Source organism: Halichoeres trimaculatus, unplaced genomic scaffold (assembly GCF_033239565.1).
Source record: "Halichoeres trimaculatus isolate MK-OKI-2021-1 unplaced genomic scaffold, fHalTri1.1 fHalTri1_scaffold_19, whole genome shotgun sequence".
Classification (NCBI taxonomy): Eukaryota; Metazoa; Chordata; class Actinopteri; order Labriformes; family Labridae; genus Halichoeres; species Halichoeres trimaculatus.
In genome coordinates this window covers 4,663,255-4,684,063 of record NW_027437197.1, presented here as the reverse complement: position 1 = coordinate 4,684,063, position 20,809 = coordinate 4,663,255, and positions in this window count along the sequence as shown.

Here is a 20,809-nt window from a genome sequence, read left to right as displayed (position 1 = left end):
TCGCTGAGGTGATTAAAACAGATCAGAGCCAAGCGAGTGAAACGCAGTCTGCAGGAATGTTCCACTTGACTATCCAGAGCATACCAAGTGAGAAGGAGAGGTGGAGGTTTCGGTTACAGCAGAGCTCCTAACGCTGGAGCCGTCCACCAAACACTCAGGCTCATAAAAAGTTAGATGAGCGCAGCGTCGGCCAAGATAGTCAGTTGATGTGTGAAATGTCATTGTCATATTAATGACACCCGACTGGCATTAAAACATCAGTGTACAATATCTTAAAATTAGCTGTTTGTTGAAGATGGGGTCTCTCTATCAGAGCTGGATTCAGAGACTGAAACCAGCACCTGCTCCTGAGGTAAAATGCACAAATGGGTCGTTATCAACCATGCAAATACAGGGCGACAGCTGTGTTCTTTACCATCAACTGCATTCACTTTGTTTGCATTTTGTCGCCCCCTGAGGTATTTTTCACTGACATTTAAATGTCTGTTTGTACTAAAGTTTATGAACAGGTTTCAAGGAAAACTTTGAGCCCTGTTTCTGTGAAGCTGAGTGGAAAAGGAAGCATGGGCCAAGCAGAAACTGGATCACTTAGAAAAAAAATCAGTGTAAATGTGGAATTTTTCAAGCTTTAACTGCAGTTTTTTCCAAACCAGCGCACAATATTTACTTCTTATACACAAACACTGGTAGAAAAAAAACAGATTTTAACTATATATGTCAATATATTCCATTTGCACGTCACATAAACTGGTACGACTCGGACAATATGCCATTCTCACCATTCGATTTGATTACGACTTTTGGGTGCCAATTCGATCAAAATCACGATTCTTCGAAATTTACGATTTTTGTGATTTTGCATATTTTTACACCAGACCATGTGAAAAAGTTCAATGATAATGATGATGAATGATAATGTCTACGGACTATATCAGGAGCCATATTTTTCCCATAAATTGCACATCACATGAGTCACAGAGAATCATTTCGCCCTCTGCTGGAGAAAAGTGGAAACTTTTTTTCAATTCAGCTGATTAACAAAGACTGAAATGAAGAATTTAAATTTGAAAAAGTAAAAAAAAGGAAGCAAGAGCCAAGCAGAAACTGGATCATTTAAGAAAAAGAAATCAGCAAAAATGTGGACTTTTTCAAGCTTTAACTGCAGTTTTTTCCAAACCTAGCACGTTTACTTTAGAGAAGCTAGTTTTCACTTCCTATGCACAAATATCGTCGGAAACAAATCAATTTAACTATCTTTATCAATATATAAGTTAGGTAAGGCTGGGATGATATGATATTCTTACGAATCGATTCTATTACAATTTTTGCTGATTGAATTTAAATGGCGATCCTTCGCTGTTTACGATTTTTGTGATTTTGCATTTTTTACCACCAGACCATGTGAAAAAGTTTAATGATAATGATGATGAATGATAATGTCTACGGACTATATCAGAAGCCATATTTTTCCTTAAATTGCACATCACATGAGCCCCAGGGAAACATTTCACCCTCTGCTGGAGAAAAGTGGTAACTTTTGTATAATTCAGTTGATAAAGACTGACGCAAAGAATTTAAATTTGAAAAAAAAAAAAAAAGAATTTTTTGACAAAGAATCTCAATTTTGATATTGTCAAACAAAATATCCTGATATATTGTATCTTGATATTTTCTCCTGCCCAACAAATTGGACTAACAGCCTTGGTGAAAGTTCAAGGCAGCTGAATATCTTACAATTTAGCCTGTTAAAGGTATTTACTATGACACTTTTCAATTTGAAAAAAATCTGAAAATTAATTATTGATCAACTCATTATCAAAATTAACTTCCCTGACAAACATCCAGAGCACAGCCTCCCAGATAAGTCTGGTGTCCTCCTCCCTGCACCTTGGCCCGAGCTCCTGAACTGAAGACAGTTATTCCATTAGCAGAGCAGAGTAATGTCACCCGGCCTCTGTCGCTGCTAATCACCTAATAGGGCTCAACACTACATTAAAGAACTGCTTCTGAAGATACATGACTTAGTGTCTGTCATTATTGTGAACAATAACTGAGCACCTGCTTCTGTACACTGACAAACACACATACACACACACACACGGGCTCACCTTCATCCCCGGGTCACTGTCACATTCTTTAGACAGAGACAGATTGCCTCTCGCACAGGTGTTCTTCACAGCCCCCTCTGTGGGCACACACACACACACACACACACACTCATACACACACACATACCCATCTTCACATGCCATAACAAACGTAACTGTCGGTTTGACCTCCCAGCTGAAGAGTGCAGGAATAACTGATGTAGCATAAAACAAAGGGAACATCATCTGAACTCAACATATGTCAGCAGATATTACAATAAAAGACCATCCAGTTAAAGTTTCGCAGCAGCTGAATTTAACATTTCTGAAGTTTTCGCACTCCCTCTGGTGGCTGGCTGCAGTATAGGTCAAAAACTCTGTCTCCCTGTTCCAAACTTTAAAAAATGAATACATATCTTACAAATATTTCTCACAATATTTTGCTGTATTGTGTTCAAATCCTTTTTTTAAGTTTCTTTTTTTAAGTTATTAGACATTAAAAATGGGGTTTTACATCATGTTTATGGACGGCTGCCGTTTTTGCGTAGATTTATCAGTAATAGTAAGACACGCCAGGCAGGAAGGACAAAAAGAGAGTAGACTCTTGAAAGAAAAACCACATAACTTTTGTTGTTGTTGTCCTCTGGCTTCAGACATAGACTGTAAAAAAAATGGACATCAACTTGCTCCGCTCGACGTGAGGTCACCACAAAAACTGCTCCCCCTGGTGGCTGGCTGCAGTAAAGGCCAAAAAATCCATCTCCCCAGTCATTCCAGATGGGCTGTGGTCAAACTTTAAAAAAAAAAATCATAGAAAATTTTCTTACATCTAGGGATGGGTACCGAATTAGGTACTTCTATAGGTACCTACTGAACTCTGTCAAAAGTGCTGGGTACCAATTCACATAAAATCAAAAGGTACCATTGTTTAGGTCACAAGGAGACATCCTTGTGACTGTAAGGGAGTGGAAGAGTAGGGGATTTTCCTTGCTGGACATGAACACAGCATTGCAAGGTTATATACTGAGGAATACATATGTTAAATTGAAAACATTTTATGCTTACTATTCAAACAAGTTGATTTTTTTTACCACATAAACACAAAAAAAAGTACAGAAAATTGGTACCGTAAAGTTACAGTACCAATTGTCGGGTACAGGGCATCAGTACCCTATTGTTTCAAATGTGAAAAGCACCCATCCCTACTTACATCTGATTGTTGTGGTGATTTTAAGATACTATCTGTCTGCCTTGAATTTGATTTCTCATTTTTCTGAAAAGTTTTGTTTTCATTAGTTATAAGAGGTTAAAAACAAGGCTTAACATCATGTTTAACGATGATTGACAGCTGACGTTCTTGCGTTTTTTTTTCTGGGATTGTAAAATATGTCAGGAGGTAGAATCAAGAAGTGATTGAACTCTTGAAAGAAAAAAATAATGACTACTATTGTCTCCATAGCCTTTACTGCTCAGACTTTGGCTGCAAGATGGCCGCACCTTAGACGCGTAAAAGGCAGAGCCATGCCGTCCATTCTACACAATCTTTGCTAAGCACCTGGTTGGTTTAAAAGTGAATCTGGAGTAAAATAAATGCTAATTTATAATAAAATTTGTTAATAAACATTAAAAAATTAAAAAATTAAAAAACATTAAAGTCATCATTTAATCAAACATGAGCTAAAGATGTGTCTGTGGGAGCTCAGGTGGGGAATCTTCATCTTTCTTTGCTGCAGCCATCTTTTTTTTAATCACTACAACATCAATCGTTCAACTATGAAGAGGCATGACGTACAGGTACGGCAACACGGTTTAGTCAAACTACACTATAAACTACACAAACAGTTTGTTTTAGTTTTAGAAGAGTAAATTCATCAGCTGACTTCAGAGCAAAAGCAGTGAGTTGTATGAACTTTTGTTCATAGTGGAGTAGAGTCATGAGTTTGCCCTGAAATTATTTTTTAAAGAAGCATTTTTATACTTTCCAACAACCCTGGAATTTATCCAGGGTCCACATTGTCTCCACTCACTTGCCTGAAAAGTTAATTAGCAAAGAAGACATCTCCAACCAAGACATCACCCCCCAGGAGATGGCCCTCGCTGTGGAGAATCAAGGTGTTAAAACGGGGAACAGATTTATTAAGTTCTAATTGTTGGTGTGGATGTCTCTCCGTCAGACAGGGGCTGGGGTTACTGACAGACTCCGCTGAGTGCTAACTTTTGTCAGCTGGCAGATTCATGGCGAACTGGAACCTCCCGCTGAGGAAAGAATATTTTTGAAAAGTCGCAAAGTTGTTGCCACCACTTGAAAATTGCCCCTTGTGTCCTGGAGAGGGTAGTGTTTGTTTTTTTCACCTCCAGCCGGCAGATGATTAATGAGGAGGGGGGAACCAGAGGGGAGAGGAGCAGCACGGACAAGGAGAAGGAGAGAGGAAGAGCAGGGGGTTGTTGGACTAAAATATCCTGGCGTGGAGGGTCGCCAAGGGCAGCACCAGGGGTCGCCGGGCTCCCCAGCAAGCCGAGTGTGTTCGCAGACCAGCACACACGACGCATGACTTACTGTAGATAGCAGGAGATCGAGCAGGCTCAAAAAAGCGCGGCTTGTCTGGCCGGGCTATTTGCGGAGCAGAAATTCAGCTACAGACACACTCTGTCAGCCAATGATGGATCAGCGGTGGAGGAGCAGATCAGATGGGAGAGGAGGAGGAGGAGGAGGAGGGGAATGGAGGACATCTTGTTGCAACACAGCGGTTTTGAGAAAAACAAACCTCAGCCACCGAGCCATGTGCTCCAACGTCAAGCCTCGGACAATCCCAAACCCCTGCTGGTGTCTGATCACAGCGATAGTTTGTTGACTTTGGTCTGAAGCGAAGATGGGAGGATTAACTGGTGTATTCAGTTCCACATGGATTCTCTAGCAGCTTGTTCATTGGCGAGAGTCGTAGATAACTCTCATCTTGCCAAATTACAGATTTGAAAACAAACCTGACACCAGATCTGAAACTCGATCTACATGTGATGGACTCATCGGTCCAATGACCAAGTCTGAGCCAGGTTTTCATCCTAATAACCATACGTACCTCTGCCCGACCTTAGAAAAACTCTCTGACTCTTTGTGTTTATCCACCCTGGATCTACCTTGGAGTTCAAATACAGAAGAGTACAGGTTTAACTCTGAGCATTTCCCAGATGTTCGAACTCCCGAGTCATTTCGACCACATTTGTCCAAACAGTATTCACAATTTTAAGGTCATCCTCACCGGTGAGGACTGGAGACAAGTCCTCAAGTAAATCTAAAGCTCACTTTTACATGTGTGATCTGTTAAAGGTCACATATTGATAAAGCGAACAGAATCACATCATCTGCATAACGCATGAATGCAGTTCAGTAGTCCCCTGACTGGACACTTCCCTTGCTTCAGGATATATTTGTACTACTTTTGGTGGATCTGTCTGATTCCTGCTAAGTACAGCGATGCCCTCCTCCTCGCCCCCCGACTCTCCTTGTCGTCCCTTCAGAGGTTGAAGGGCTTGACTGGGTTTGGAATAGCACGAGTGACCCCTGGTCCCAAGTCTGCAGATCCCGTCACTGGACCCTCTGAGCTGTGTCCTGTGTGATTTATATGTCTGCTCTGAATTCACAGCTTGTGAAATGGTTTCTGTAAAGACTGACCAAAGAGAACAAGGGGTCTATGTACAGGTGTATCATCATGGGCCAGTTGTTCAAAGGTAATCTAGTTGGATTTTAGTTATTGGATTGGATTGAATTCTACAAATGGGCTGTTCGGAAGAAAAGGAAGGATTTCAAAATCAGATTAGATCCAATCCTAGGATCTCCAGACACAGGAGCAAAACTTATGGTGGCCCTGAAGGGCAATGGGAATAAATATTTCAAAGCACAAAATACATTTCAGACGCACTAATACATTTCACAAACCACAAATATATTTTTTTTAAAAAAGGCACAAAAACAAGTCGAAGAATGCAAATAAAAATCGCTGATCACAAATTGAAGTAACTGATCACGAAATAAATTTTAGGATCACAGATTAAATTTCACCCATCCTAAATTAAATTTCACTGATCACACAATAAAATTCACCAATCACAAAACAAATTCACCAATCACAAAATAAATTTCAATTAACTGAAAAAGGGTAGGACCATGCTACTTGTCGCTGAAAACCGATCTCTGATACCGATGTGAAATTTATTGTGTGATCAGTGAAATTATATCTGTGATCGTTAAAATTTATTTTGTGATCGGTGACATGTATTTTGTGATCAGTGAAATTTAATTTGTGTTGGATGAAACTGTTTTTTGTGATCAGTGAGATTTATTTTGTGATTGGTGAAATGTATTGTGTGATCAGCGAAATTTTATATGTGATCGATAAAATTTATTTTCTGATCGGTGACATGTATTTTGTGATCAGTGAAATTGAATTTGCGTTGGATGAAACTGTTTTTGTGATCGGTGAGATTTATTTTGTGATCCATGAATTTTATTTGCATTCTGTGAAATGTATTTTTTGTTTTTTGAAATAAATATTTGTTCTGTGAAATATATTTGTGGTTTGTGAAATTTATTTTGCGCTTTTTAAATATTTTTTCCCATTGCCCTTCAGGGCCACCGTAAAAACTAGTGAAATTTTCACTGAAGACAAAACAATTTTGGTTTGCATGACCAGCAAATGAACCATACAAAGTAATGATCCACTCTAAATGCAAAAATGACTAAAAAGAGATGAAAAAATTAAAAGAAACGGACAAAGAAGAGAGAGCTACTGTAACTGGCAGCTACAACGAGGTGTTGCCTAGCAACAAGAGAAGGTCGGCTACAAACTACCCCTGCTTTTTTTTCTTTTTTTTTTAACTTTTCTCTGAAGTATATTGTTGAAAAACACAAAGTTTAAGCCAGTTTGAATTCAGTAAGATTTGGATAAAGTAACCAGACATTTAAACACACGTTCTGCAGCCATGTGCTTCATGTCGCTCTTGCAAACACAACCCCTCTTTGCTTTCCTCTGTACCAACCAGTCTTTAACGATGGTTCTGTTCTGTTTCTGGCTAATGGAAAGCAAATTGAGTGGTTTCTTGCAAAGAGGAAGTTAATGAAAAAAAAAAAAAAACTTTATTTGGGTTTGAAGAGTAAAATCAGCATGATGTCTGACTCTGCTTAACATCACTGAGTTGTTTTAATATCAACAGCTGGAGCTAACCTCGTCTTTTTATCATCTCTGGAGTGACGTTGATGTCACATTTTACAGTTTTAGCCTTTAGCTTTAGATTTTTTTTTTATGAATCATTCAATTTTTTTGGCTCAATGTTAAGGCCGCTGAGTTTGCCTCATCACTTTTTTGTGCAGAGAAGAGGACAAAGTATTTCTGACTCGAGGTCGTAGAATTTGACATTGAGTCAGAGTCAGGAAGTTAGCGTGACCAGATGTAGGAAAAGTTTAAAGGCATGTTTTTCTCTTTCCTCTGCAGACAAACCAACTAAAAAAAATGTTCTCAGAGTTTCTCACAAGCTTTAATTTGACTCATTAAAGGCACAGTGTTGATATTTCAGCAGAACAGACTTGTTTTTGTGTTTCGTTAGCAGAGCAGCAGACTGTCACTCAACTTAATTTCTGAGCAGATTACTCCGCACGTGTCCATCCAGTATGACTTGATGAGCGAGGTTTCCCTTTCAGTGCTTACTAATCTCCCTGATCCCCCCCACCCCCACCCCCAACCTATCATTTACTAATGAAGCACTGATACAGAGATACAAGCAGACTAGTGTCTCATCTGACCACGACAAAATATATCACCTGACAACCAATTAATGAGGAGATTATGTGTTGAACATCTCTTTTAATAGGAGCGTGTCATCAATACCAGGAGGGTTGTGTGGCAGTGCGGTTATGTAGGGAGGCAGTTTAACAGGAGGAAACCCAGAGATCACCAGGGGACGGGGGGACGCAGGACGGTGGAGGGTGGGGGGGTTATTTTAGGAAGAAGCATTTGGGAAATAACTGTGAAATTTTTGGTGTCACAATACCGAGTGGGAGCAGGGATCAGTGTTTGGTTTCTGCTTGCCTAACATCCTGTCAAGTCATCAGCTGGATTATGATTTGTTTAAACTCTGCAGGCCTCAGAATGTAATCTAGATGTTCAACAGTTTTATTATCCTCTTTTTTTCTGGTCTGAATCACAGATGATGTAAAACTTACACATGGACTCTGTGGCATCACGTGCTGGTTTCTGAAGCAGAATCGCAGCGTTTGCCGTATTTGAAATGCTAAACTCTACCGAACGTCAAAAATAAATCAAGGCAGGCGGCATTTCTTCACATCTTAAAAGAAACGACACTGAGCTATGTGACACTTCCCCTCTCCTTATCAGGGGAATTTATAAGCTTTCCTCCGTGCCAGGTGCTCTGACTGGGGAACGCACGCACAAACACTAACAGAGCAGGTGTGTAGTTTCTATAAACCCACACAATAAAAAATCAATTCAGCCTCACATTTATATTTCAAGACAGACCACACATCTTCTTTACATGGGATGGAAATCACAAGAATTTAATCCAGCCTGTAGTATGTCAATGCTAACTGGTGCTAGGCCGGATGTTTCCTCACAAGGGGAAGAGAAGGAGGTGAGGACGACGTGCTGGTTCACAAGTGACGACATCGACCTGTCCTTCTTTTCATTGTTATTGGGAACGTAAGATCTATCTCCAATAAGATGGACGAGCTAGCTGTGCTAACCCAGCAACAGAGGGAACACCAGAAGGCAGAGTAGCATCATGCTATTCACAGACATGGCTAACGGAGAAGCTCAGTCCTGGACCCTGTGGAGGTGGAGGCTGGATGACTGGACAATGATGGACAAGCTGTCAGCATCTATTTTATTATAGACCTTTTTACACTTTCTACACACTTTCTTACTTTTGTTTTCTTGATTGCTGCTGTGACTCCTTCTGAATTTCTCCTCAGGAATAAATAAAGTATTTTCTATTCTATTCTTTTCTGCTGAACCTAAAACAGGTGTTAGCAAAGTTTATTTTCAAGAAATGCAACAAGAAGACCATCTTCACCCAGACTTCAAATGGTTTGCTATGTGTAGGAAATGTTTTCAGACGGTTAATGAATGAGTACTGCTGTTGCTGCAGTTGCTCCTCGTTTGCAAGGTTGGGAAGTCCATCCTTTGCGGTGAAAGTAAGAGGTAAACAAACAAACAATTTTGCTGAAAGTCATCGTCTCCCTGCTGGGCGTTTGTCGGTGGGGGTCAAAGGGGTATGAGGGAAAACAGGAGTGGAAACGTCATAAATCAGAAGGATTTTAGAATCTGATGACAAACCTAATTCCTGTCTGAAAAGAGCCGAGCCGTCCCCCGCTGACTGTCATCGAAGCCGGCCTATAAACATCGCAGCTGTCACACAAGCTCGCGCGGCCTGCGAAGGACATGCCATCGTGCCTCTCACATGCTCTTTCCCTGCGCCAATTCTGGATCGGAGGGGGCCGGCGAATTCCACTTTGCATTTTGTCACATTCGGCCACAGTGGGTGCTGGACGGGGACCCTAACTGTAAAACACAACCACCGCCACCTCCTCCTCCAACCGCCATCCACTGTCGAGTCTGACCATCTGTTGAAGGGCATTCACTCCCACAAAACCACTTTATCCTTCTATCACTCCAGAAACAGGTTGTGAAGCCTCAAAAGGAGAAATCTGAACACGGAGGAGGAGGAGGAAGAATCAGAGGGTGCTGACGCGTGAGAGAGGGGAGTCGGGGGGTCGCCGCACCGTGCTAAATGTTGTCACTGCGAAAGGTGAGTAGAGGAGCTTTAGAGACCATTTTCCACTCAACAAATGCCCCGCCTGCACACACACACACACACACACACACACACACACACACACACACACACACACACACTAGCAGTGGTAACTAGATAGCTCCCAGCGTGCCTGCTCTGTAACCTACACAACTAAAGCTGGCAACTCACTCACTAGAGATAAAAAAAAGGAGAAATATAAAATTACACTGAGACATCCAGGCATCTGAGGGGCAGGTCTCCCCGTTCCCAAACTGTTGCTTTAACTTTAACCTACAGCCAGATGAGACTCTTAAACATGATGGTGATGTGCTGGAGACGCTTTGCAGAGTCAAAGTTGGTACAAAAACAGAGACAACAGCAGCAAATCTTAACCACTCATTACATCTAATGCATGGAAAATGTAGAGGTGGCTCAAGCAGGAAGTTTACAGTCCAGCAGGATTTGGGGAAACAGTTCAAACAGAGACCAAATGAAGATGGGACACTGCACTAACGACCCCACTCATTAAAAGTTATCCAACAGTCTACTTTCTCTTTATTTTGTCTTCTCTCAAGTTGAACGTGTGAAAACCAAAGACATAATTAATGATATAAAGAAGTCTACTTCTTTTCCACCATCAGCTGTTATCAAAGGTGCTGATGTTGACATGGTTATGACCGAAAAATATCCGAGTGGTTTCTTTAATAAGCTTTGTTTCGAACCCCAGGTTGATATCACTTCCAAATTGGTTAAGCAAAGATTGTTCTTTTCAAGGAAAATGAGAATCTTCCATGTTTCTTCTGAGATAATCAATCTCTTTTTTCAAAAGTTTGAGTGAATCTTTTTTAACCTTTTGTTTTGTTGCATGGTTTGAAAACCTGAAATGGTCCAGTAAGAATCTTGTCTCAGTAGGAGAATCTCAGCAGAGGTATTGTCTATCTATAAAGGCTGATTTATACCTAATGTGTCTGCGAGATCCACGCAGGAGCTGTGCAGCTTCATCCGGACTAATGACGTCATTTTCACACCTTTGCCCCACACTTGAAAATTTCTAACCTGCCAAACGGAGGCGCACAAGATGGTGGGAAAACAGGATTTCCTAGTGGTCTAAGTGCAGATACAGACATCTGTTTGACTCACTGTGATAAATGAGTTGTAAATAATTCATGGCATAGAGAGAAGAGGAATCAGTTAAAAGAACCTGGAAAAATCTCTGGGACAGAAAAGTAAATGTGTTATAAACGAAGGCAAACTTCTTCGACTCTCATTTGGTTCTCTGGTAGACGTACGTTTGTGATGCATCGCCCCCTGCAGTTTGGGAATGGACACCACGCGGAGTAATAAGAAGCATAAAAACCTCTTGCGTGGATCTCGTGCGTCTTATTTCTGTGCGTCATGGAAAACATAACAGAGCCTTAACACAGAGGTCCTAAGGACGGCTAATGCTTTTCTAGATTGTCTAAATCATCCACTTCGAAATGAGTTTGAGCCTTTGTCCTCAGGCTGCCGTTTTAGGGTTCCTATGAGGAGGACCTAAAGACTTCAGGTCTCATTTATCCCCAGTGTAATTCATTCATTAATTTTAATTCATTTTCCTTAACCTGTTCAGGGTCACGGGAGGCTGGAGCCTATCCCAGCTGTCATTGGGTGAGAAGCGGGTTACACGCTGGACTGGTCGCCAGTCAATCACAGGGCTGACACAGAGACAGACAACCATTCACGCATACAGTCACACCTAGGGACAATTTAGAGTGGCCAATTAACCTGGTGAACATGATTTTGGACTGTGGGAGGAGGCCGGAGGACCCGGAGTGAACTCACGGATGCACAGGAAGAACATGCAAACTCCACACAGAAAGGCCCACCGGCCAAGCTGGGAATCACCAGTGCAATTGACTTACTAAATGGGAATCAGCCCTTAGGTTGCTCATGATCTTCTTGCACTGTTATTGTTTATTTGCACATCCAAACATTGTTCGTTTTTTAGCAGTACTTGGTGTTAATTCCCCATATTTTGTGTGAGCTCTAGACTGAACATTTGTTAGTGAGTTTCTGAACATGTATGATGTTCCTTGTACTGTGTTGCTTTTTATAATCTTAATTTCAGACTTTTAGACTTTTTATACTTTTTACCTTTTGTTTTATTCTCTCTGCTGATGTTGTTGCCGTGTACCTTGTCTTTTATGTGTTCCTGCTGCAACACTAATTTCTCTTCACAGGACAATGAAGAGCTTCTGATTTTGATTCTTCTGTAAACACATTTTTGCAAGTTTATATTAGAATCCTTTCTCAATCAAAACTTTCTAGCTGCAAATCTTCTTGGCTTCTTAGCTGTGTCATGAGAGCCAATCAGGATTCAAATCTCCTGACGTCCTTGAACGCATCAGAAACGATCAACATGACCTCCATTAAAACGCAAACATTTTAAAAGTTGGTGACTTCTGCTTTTGCTGACAGACTTTACAAAGTTTATGTTTCTACTTTTTACATGTCTGCACTTTGCTTTTGTTGCACTTCTTCAAACTTTAAGCTGGTTAAGGGACGGTTCAAGCTTTTTTCAGCTTGTTTTTGCGGCTAAAATAAAAATACAAAGTCAAAACACTGTCAGACCAGAGCTGAACTTAGCATCTGAGGCTTCCAGAGGAAAAGTTTCAGATATCAGTCAATCGAAACTCTGTCGTGTAAGAACATCACAGCTTTCACATTCACTGAACAGTCAGCCAACAGTGGAAGAAGAGCAAAAAAAAGACAAACTGCCACTTTTCTCTAATATAGTCGTCACTTAAAATAGGTGTCCTGTATCTAAAATTATCGCAGCTGGATTTGTTTTTGTTTTGGTAATCAGTCTTCACAGAAACTGAGTGTTTTTCCCACACAAGTGGTTTAAATTCCTGACTAACTGCTGCCCTGGATTTCCCCCCTCTCGCTTTGCTTTAGATGTATTTGACTGCAACACATCATAAATAAGCAGAAGAATGTCACAGCCCGGCTTCCTGTGTAATTAAAACAACGTGTCGTACAGTTTGTGATGCTGTGTGTGTGTGTGTGTTCGCCATATGCACGATGACACACGCCCCTTCTGTTTTTGTCTGTCTACTGTTCTTCACACACACACTCCAACACGCAGGAATGAACATAAAACGCTTTCTGAATCTCTTAATAAAGACGGCTGAAGGTTTTACTGCCCGCCATCAGCAGGTTTAGGAAGACGCTCTGCGGGAGGCGGCAGCTGGGTTTCACATGAAGCAAACAAAAATGAAATAAAGCAGAGACACTACAAGAGACACAAGTTCAGCAAGGGATGATTATTGTTTCCTTTGAACAAAACTTAAAGCTGGGAAACGTCTGACGTCCCACTGACTCCTTGTAATCTTGGATATGTGAGTAATTTTCCTGACTTGGGTCAAATCAGCTGAGAGAGGAAAAGAATTGCATTGTGGGAAGCAAACTCCAGGATGCCAGCTTATATTAAGAAGCTAACCTCCCAACAAACTGAGCTGAAGCTGACTTGGAGCTTCTGGTTCTCATTTTTCCAGAGCAGGAATCTACCCGTCAACCCCTCTCTGTAGACGAAACATGATTATTCGACGCACACTGAGGCTGATGCAGATAACAGCAGAGGACTCGCCCTGCTCACCCTGCGTGGTCATTTTCAGCATGGCGAGCACAGTAATGGTCATGTAATTGGCTTTAAGTGGATTAGGTGCCATGCAGGGCAGAGCAGCTCTGGCCCGGGACACACAGTCCAAACACAACCTGTTGTCCAGGCCCGGGCTGAGCGTGAGGTCTCAATCTGGACGGCAGACATGTCTGCCTGCAAAGAGCGCCACTCTCACTCTTTACGCTCAGGTCCTCTCCTCTGATTGGCTCAGACTCATTTAAAGACTTGGTCAAATACTCTTTAAGCACACATCTGTCTGAGGGTGTCACATAGTTACCACGTAACCTGACTACTGTTTGGTAAATACAGAGGATAAAATAAAAACTAGAAATATTCCATGAGAAATACTTAAAACTACAGTATTTTAAGGTTAGTTAAAAAAGTAATCCCTTATCAGAGTGCTTTTTATTCTTAAATCATATCAGTTCAGGTTCATAGGAAGTTGCACAGATATTGAGGACGTATATTTTGTCTTTGTAAAAAGTTGGTTCAGTTTCATGAAAGGTTTCTAGAGCAGCTTATTTGAGGGTTTTGTTTACTCTCACTGCATTTTGTTAATGAGATTATTAATAAATACAACAGTCATAATAAGGCAGTTAGTGCTGAGGTCAGAGCATGATCAAAGCCTGCTCTGGAGGCTGTAGAGTCGACCTGTTGATCCTCAAAGAGGGGGTATTCTTGTTTGTTCTGATAGGCTTTTCAGTGTCTCTTTTGTTCACAGGGATAGGACTACATGATTGAGGCCCTGTTTACACAACGTTTCATCTGAAAACGCTAAAACGCAGTGAAAACAATCTGGGTTTACACGGAAACGCTGATGGACTGAAAACACTGTAGTAAGCATGCCAGGCCTGCAGGTGGTGCTGTAACTGTCTTGTCAAGAAGCCACTTTGTGTTGAGCTGATCATCTGGTGTATTGGGGAATACTAAGTTAAAAAGTGGAGTAACAGATGCACATTTCATTTAAAAACAGTCAGCAGATTGAGCAGCACATGCACAACAGGGTAGTTAGCGACGATCGTAACAACAGTGCTGTTGTCCTCGCGCGCGTGGCGGAGTGTGAGGTCAGCGTTTCCACTGAAAACGCCGGCTGACTGTTCACACGGCAACAGTGACGGGAGCATTTCAGAACAATCCCACTCTGGGGGCCGTTTCAAAAGTTTGCGTTTTAGGTCAGCTGAAACGTTTCCGTGTAACTGCGAGGCCATTGTTGTGTAAACGGCCCCTAAGAGCTTTCAAAATGATCTGTTTTTCTCACACTGGTGTTGTTGTTGTTGTTTTTGATTATTAAAATTAAACATATTTCTTTTTACCTGCCTTCCCTTTAAAGCTTGGTTTATGCTGACACATCCATGAGGTCTGTGCAGCTTCGTGCAGACCAATGACGCCATTTTAGCAGCTTCACCCCCTCACGTCGTGCTACTTCCAAAATTTCTAACTTCGGGGCAGACAGACAAAAGCTCCTTGTGTCCAAAGTACAAAATATTAAAAATAGTATTTATTTGATTCAACATGACGAGATCACCCCAATAACCATGTGATGAACAAGAGGAATCAACAAATAAAAAGTTGTAAACGGAGTAAAAATCTTCTCCATGAGATGTTCTTGTGGGAAAGAATAACACAGCTTTAAGGCTCCCGGCTCCACAGACCCTCTTCTCTCTGATTGGCCAACCCTTTGAAGGTCTTAAAGGGATGGAGCTAGGGGCGGACTTGTATATTTGAGGTCTGTTAGAGCCTGATTTGTCACAACATTGGTGTTAACATCTTGTTACATTTCTGGTCGTTGATACATATTTGGCTCTAACAAGGCCTGTCCCTGCCACATACAGATGGATTGAGGGATTTCTTCAACATATGAATTCGTAGAGGTTGGAAATTCTGCAGTCATTTCATCTGAACAACCAGCTTTGTTACTTCATAACCATTTTTACAATATCTTTGATATTTTATCTACTAAACCACACTACAACCTCAGAAAGTCTAAAGCGTGTTTGATTGATTTAAATGTTGGCGCACTGAGACTATCACGGTATTCTGACATCATTTTCAGCCTCTTAGACTCAAAACATTAAGGAGATTGATACTTAAAAAAAAAAAAAATACACAACTGTCTGAATGTCACAGAGCCATCCTCAATTAAAAGCTTCTTTCCACTGGGCCTTTACTCCGGGCTGTAAATTTAACTCAGCATTCCTTTACGGAGCAGGTGTGAGGGATTAGGCTCAGATGTCTCACAAACCGTACATGTTGTGAGACATCTGAACTTGAACTCTCACATGCAGATTGTTTCACACACTGAAGTGAGCAAGCCAGCGGCAGAAGAAGCTGTTCATAAAGTATAACTCACACAGAAACGTCAGCTGCTGGTACCAAAGTTTGCATGTTTCTTAGCGTGTCCTCGAGTCTTTGCTCTTTCAACACCTGCCGTCGTTACTGAGGAGACGAACACTGCTGCTGAAGATCTGCTGCCTGATGAAACCTTTACAGTTTCCTTTAAAAGCTCTTTAACCGAAGGGCGAAGCTGCAGATGGGATGTGTTCAGGGACTTAAAAGAGAGTTGGAGCAGTTGGTCAGAGTTTTAGGACGCACAGGTTTCAGGAGCTCGACGAACATGTGCAGCCTCTCTGAATTCCACCGCGGGAAACAGAGAAGACCCCGCTTCCTGTTTCCCCTCCGAGCGCACGTCGCAATGCAGAACAATGAGCGCGGGTGTGATTCAGCTTTCAACAGGCCTGTTACCGCGGATTAGCCCGGCGTTGTTCGCCGCTGTTCCCTCGACTACAATAGAATGTTGTTTTATCAGATCACTGAGTCACACACTTTCCTCGCTGAAATGTCACCGTGAAATTTCTGTGAATCTGTCCCTGGCGTCTGCCCAGCCGGTGCAGGTGAGCTCCATGAGAGAGAGCGCAGCTGCCACTCTCAAACTCGCATTCAGACACGCACCAGCGGGCATGTATGGCCCCCATAGATAGATTGATGGTGGCGGTGGGGGAAACTGTGTGGCTGTCCTGAAACCAGGCCAGCTTTAACACAGCGGACACGCTCTCAAGCCCACAGTTGTAGTAACATTTTATGTGACAAGCATTATAAAGGTGATTTATAGAACGCATGTGTGTTAGGCTGAAGCCTTTCCAGAATATTCTTCCAGGGGTATTAGGTCTGTGTTTTCAAATCTAGCTGGTTGTACGGCGTTGAGCGTTAAACAAACTTCCTGTGAAACTAATGAGCGTAGCGAATGGAAAACTCTGGATGCCCTTTAAGGAGGACGGGGCGTCCAGGACAGGGGAGGCAGGATGATGCAAACACACAAACACTGTTTTATAAGACGGTGACCTTTGATCGAAGGCTTTGACCTCTGGCTTAACTTTTCAGGTATTCACCTGTAAACAAACTGCAACAGATCAGAATGTAATGCACCACTTTCCATCCCAAACCCAAGTCCATGCTCATTAAATGTAGTGTTCATACAAAGACTAAAGCTGTGTCCCAATAGGCTTTAAGCACAATTGAGCATGACGTATATCTGGTTAAAAACTCAGTGGCATGTAAACTTCCTGTCACCATAGAGTGCCGTGCTACAGAATGATAATATTAAATGTTTGTCATTGAATCATCCAAAATAGTGCATTATCGTTGTTGCTGTATGGTTAATATTGATAGATATGTTCATGTTTTTAGTTGTGGCCTGATTTTTTTACACGCTAAAGGAGATTATGTGTGATCATACATAGGTATGAACCACTGCTGTGTGCTGTGGGATAGATATAACACATTGAACGGACTGAAAATGAATCTCTTGTCAAGAAATTATTACCATTTGTTGGTGTGTTTAGTGATGAAAGTTGATATTCTGCTGGAAACAGGTTCATCAATGTATGCTAACTGCTAGCATACCATTAGAATCCCTGATGTACGTTAGCATCAAGCTAGTGCCAAGTGCTCTATATCGTTTTTGGTAGATTAAGAGCTATATAACATGTTGAATGGATTAAAAATGACTCTCTTGTGCAAGACTATTACACTCGTTTGTGTTTATTGATGAAAGTTGCTATTTCACTAGAAAAAACAAAGCTTTATTGATGTATGCTACCCACTAGCATATATGCTGTAAGAAAGTTACAGTCTGTAACACTTTACTTGAGGACCGCAAATTTCATCGCACTTAGGTAATAATTAGACAAAGTTTTTCTTATTTCTTTGAAATTACCCCCAAAATTTCATGAGAATTTGGTGAAAATTAGCTCATTACTTCTGGCCAGATTCTGTTTTGCAGTGCGCCTGTACTCGCTGTGTCTATCACAATCAGGTAAGGCCAATTTACAACCCCACTCTTGGTGAATATCACATCTGAAGCCTTCAGTTGTATCATGTCAAACATTATAGGCCTAATCATAAAGGTTTATCATTTTACATGTGATCTTAATTACGCATATCAACAAACTGGGTACTAAAGAACTTGGTGAACATAAATAACAAATAGCTAACTATCAACTGCTTATTGGGAAACTGAATTATTCACTGAACATTTCAAAGGTTATTATCAGAGGAAACAATGAACCTAACTTCTGTTTTCAAGAACTAAGCAGCTGTTTATCACCTGCTTCTCTGGAAACAGCAGAAACATTGGGATACTTCTAAAAACATTTTGTGGTGGGTTTTGATTTAATTTCAAATGAAATACTAGCTAATCTTCACCTTCTTACCTTGAAATTTGGAGTCAATTTCAAAGAAACTGGAAAAAACCTACCAAATGTGACTTGTGACAATAAATTTGGACATTATTTTAAAGAAGTTATGTACTAATTTTCAAGACATGAACTGAGACGATCTGGTCTATGTAGCATTTCCTGTTTTTCACCCTCGTCACACAGTGCCGGATTCATCAGCCACATCAGCCGCATTTAGGAGGAGCCTTTAAAATGGTACGGCTTTAGACGCACCGCTGTGGCGTAACTAGTCTTCAAACTCAGCCTTCGTAGGCTGCAGCCCCTGAACTGGGACACAGCTTAAACCTGTATACATGAGCTGCTGTTCCTAACTTCCAGTCCTCCAGCCTGAGCTCTGGAGACACCTGTTCCACTGAATCTGCACCAGCAGCTCTCTCTGTCCCCCTTAAAGTCCCCCATCCTTCATCCAAAAACATCTGTGTGCCGTCCCATCCTACACCCCATCACACACCCCTCCTCCTGACGCTCCTCTGAGTCCCTGCTTTCAGCCTCATGGTGCTCACACACACACCTGTCCACTCTCAGAACGAGAATTTATCCATCAATCAGATCAGTGGTATATTCAGACTAACTCATGGGTCTTTCCTCTGCTTGTGCACCAACATTTCAGCTTCACCCCCACAGCGAGCTCACACTCCTCAGTCTCCACCTCCCGTTCTCACACTCTAACATCAACCCTCCACGGGGGTTTCATTATCCGGGTCACCTGCCCGGTCAGTCACTCTATCCGCTGGATCTCTGAGGGCCTGACTGCAGACTGCCACACCACACCGGACCTCTCTCATTTAGACACGGGGGCTTCCCTGTGGGGCGTCTTTGTACTCTGCAGGCACGGCATCATGGGACATTAAGGGCGGGGGGGGTTTATCAGAACCACCTGCCTGTATGGGTCGAGTGTATCTTTGAGATCTTTTCCCTCCTGAGGAGGAAGAAGAAAATCATTTAGAGCGTTTCCTGTTGACCTGCATGGCACAGCTGAAGTGTGAGAATGTGTGAGTGTGTTTTATTCAGCATCCATGTGTGTCTGTGTGTGTCTGTGTGTGAGCAGACGTGTCTCTGAATGTTTAAACACTGCAGACTGAGTTCTGTTGAGTTGTTTTGACTTGGTGCTGGTTAAAGGGGCTCCCTATGAGATATCTACACTTTAAAATGAGATTATCAGCACCAATAAAGGTTATTTAGAAATGCTTCTTCTTGGCTTCCTGATTTGGTCAAGCAGGACTGGATTGATTGATTTACAGCACGTCCAGGTCTCTATGACATATTTGTAATTTTGTAATGATGGTGGACATAGGAGCCTGTCAGACAGAAAAAGTTCAGAGGAGCAGAAAAATGATTAACAGGGGAGAGATAGAAAAATGATTAACAGGAGAGAAATAGAGTATGAGCTAAAGGCTAACACAGGGGCTAAACTGTTTGTGCTAATGTTGATTCCAACCCACATGCAGCAGTTATTCTGCAGTGGTCTGTTCAAACTTGAGAGTCTATCAATAAAATGAAGAGTGAGGTTACGTTAGCTCTGATTGGTAGATGACTGGTAGGACATAACCAGGATTCACCAACGTTACAACGCTGCCAGCTGCATAGATACAGAGGGATTACTTGTTCATCAACAACGCCGGATGCGCGCGCAACGTGTGCAGCAGCACTGCAGAATATAACGGTTTGTCAACTGACGTAGAGGAGTTAACCACCAAAAAAACAGCATTTTAAACTGAATATCAGAACTCATAAGGATAGTAAACGGCTCCCAGGTTTGTGAAATAGCAGTGAGTGGACAGAAGAGATCAGCAAGTGAACAGATATTAGGTAGACAGACGTTATTAGCACACAATGTCACTCGATGCTCATGACTGCATTATACGTGGACACTTACCAGACTGTGACAAACCAGGACGTTAACGTGTGTCAATAAATCAGAAACCCTCCCAAACCACAAAAAGCACACAGACTGCTGAGTCTGAGACCCGGTTCATAATAAAAGAACCAGAAAACTACGTCCAGAGTTAATTATTTACCCGCAGACGTCGCTGGTGTTTCAGCGTAAAGTGTGACCCTGTTAACTGGCGACTCTCGGCCGTTAATCACTGATACTGTCGACTGAGAGTCACCAGTTAGCATGGTCGCTATTACCTCCATAACACCGGTTGCTCCGTGACGGTCAAAACTTGATAGACATTGCCTCTGTTGTAAAGTTTCGTTTCTTAAAACTGACCACAGAACAACCGAACATTTTTATGCTGATAACAGGTTGGCTACTACTTGCAAACTGGCAGTGTTAGCTTGTTGTCACGTTAGCCAACAGATACGTTGAAGCACCGGGCTAATGCTACATATAGCCAGCTACTGACGTACAGTACAAACAGAACGTTTGCTCGTTGTCACGTTTCAAACAACCGCACTACATAAATGTACTGATAAATATCTTACCTTATCACGTTGTATCCAGTAAAAAATGACTTAAAAAAAGAAAAATTGCTCCAAAACAAACACATGCCTAGTTAAAACTCACATTTTTTTTTTTG